Below are 2,360 nucleotides of genomic sequence, written 5' to 3'. Positions count from 1 at the left end.
TCAGCTGTTTATTCATCTCAATAAAATAGTATGAGAAAGTGTGTTTCACATACACACAAAACATGTGTAATTATTATCACAAACTCTTATTATAATCAATCATAAATCACAGCAACATTACAGACACTGTTCCTGTGAATGACCAACACTTCACAGCATCACACAAAAACCATTTTCATGTCCAAACAAAGAGCTGGAAGTGCATGAGGGCTGCCGCACATTTTGAATAAAAGCTCAATAAAGATCCACAGTTAGTGGCACCGCACCGGTCTGTTATGATTGACAGGAAGTTCGCCTCGTTACCCTCTAGAGTACAGTGTGGGGTTTCTTGCATAAGGCTTCAAATCTGGCCATTTCCTTTTTATTAATGAGCATCTGTTCCTACGAGGAAACTGACAGGCACATGCAAATTTAGGTTCTTTCTCAGGCTATTGCCAAACCTCTGTTTTTTGTCTCCAAATTCAGACCCTGTTATTGTATATTCATCTGTGATGTGATGTGGAAACGTGGATTTTCTGTTGTCTCACTGTTGTCAGTATCACGCAAACAAATTACAATACTGGCTGCATATTTTTTGAGCATAGTTGTAAAACGTAAGAAAAAACGTTGATTGAATACAGGCCTTTATCGATTTAAATGGGTCACAGACGATGGGTGTCGCAAACAATTCATGATCTGCAATTAATAAGGTTGTCGTCTAAGCGATGGAAAGCAATGTGTGTGTGTGTGCGTGCACATGTGTGTGTGTGTGTGTGTGTTTGTGTGTGCGCATGTGTGTACATGTGTATGTGATTGGTTATGTATGCTATGCTGTTTTCATTGTCAGGTTTCTGAGGTCAGAGCAGACACATATTTTGCAAGAGTGTTTAGCACCCACAGCGCCCCCTGCAGGCACCAATGTTCAGATTTTTCAGACACATTTAAAGCCAGACAGGCTCATCAAATCAATGAGCTAAGCATCGGGTAAGCCCAGGTATGTAACCAGATTTGATCAATTCTGCTCGTCATCAACCAACAGGCTTAAAGAATTAGTATATAAAATTCTAATTAACTAGTTAAATGACCTATAGGTTCAATCAGGATGCAATTTCATATTAAATCCCACAACTGAAGCTTATCAGGAGAGGAAATTTTAAGACACTATCACAGGCATATGCCATACAGATTAGGCACTTGATCAGACAGGCCATATGCCACAACAAGTCAATTTTTTTCATAAATTGTGTTCATGAATAATTAAGTGTGTTACTGAGGGTTCAAGCTACTAACACGTGCTAGGTTCTCAGAACTCAGAAAGGATATGTTTGCCTCATGTGCCCATAAGATGAACATACTGAATTTTCTGAAATTCTAAATATTGAGGAAAACTCTCAAATGACAAATTATCGTGAGCTGGTATGCTTTTCCTTGATCGTTCTCCTTACAAACTGTGTTTCAGCTGTGAAGCAATGATTGTGAAAGACCCTCTGACTTCCGACAACAAACATAAATTTTGGTGGCCCCTGGCTATTCTGCCTGTATTTTCCATTCAAAATAAGTCTTTCACACTACTGTGTACCACCTTGTCCAGCGAGGAGTTGCTAGCTGCAGTGACAGATATGAGCGACATTAAAAAATTTTGCTCATAAATTCACTGAGATTCAATGAGTTTAAACTCTCAGGTCCAAAAAATAATAATTCATTTGTGGCTCAGTGTAGGCAAACTGCACATTCTATAATCAGAGGAGCAACCTTAATGCAGATATTATATTTAATTGTAACTGACATTTCAAAAGAGACCCCAAACAATCAAAAGGTAGTGAACAATGCCTCTCAGCAATCATTCAGTTTTCTTCCAAATTTTTCTAATTTTTTAAATATCTCATTGGTGGGATGAAATATGACATGCTGGAGGGTTTCTCACTGAAGCTAAATTAGACTGATTTAGCTAAATTAATTATTTTGCTTCTTGATTAAGGACGTGCAATCAATCAGTTGTTTCACAGGCATCGAGGACTGGAGAGAGCATTATTATTCCAAAAAATGTGGTTTAGAATCAATGCAGTATTGAAGTTTCAATATTATTTTTTCCACAAGGGGCAGTCTCGAGTGGTTTCTGCACTAAGCTTCGTCATCACTGTGAATGAATGTCTCAGACAGTAAACCCAAAGATCCAATCCGAAGCAGCAGTCACACATCTTAGACAGGTGACTCTTGATTAAAAAGTCTGATGATATATTGACTCAAAGACGAGGGAGTTCCAGCTAATATGTTACTGAGTGATTGAATGTTTCACGGACTAAGATGGATGGTGGAGATGCTCCAGCAACAGTAATGCAATCAGCATTCATCTTGTAATTAAATGGCTAACGATGATTTGG

The sequence above is a fragment of the Anguilla rostrata genome, chromosome 15 (assembly GCF_018555375.3).
Source record: "Anguilla rostrata isolate EN2019 chromosome 15, ASM1855537v3, whole genome shotgun sequence".
NCBI classification, from domain to species: domain Eukaryota; kingdom Metazoa; phylum Chordata; class Actinopteri; order Anguilliformes; family Anguillidae; genus Anguilla; species Anguilla rostrata.
Note: the sequence above shows the minus strand (reverse complement) of the source record.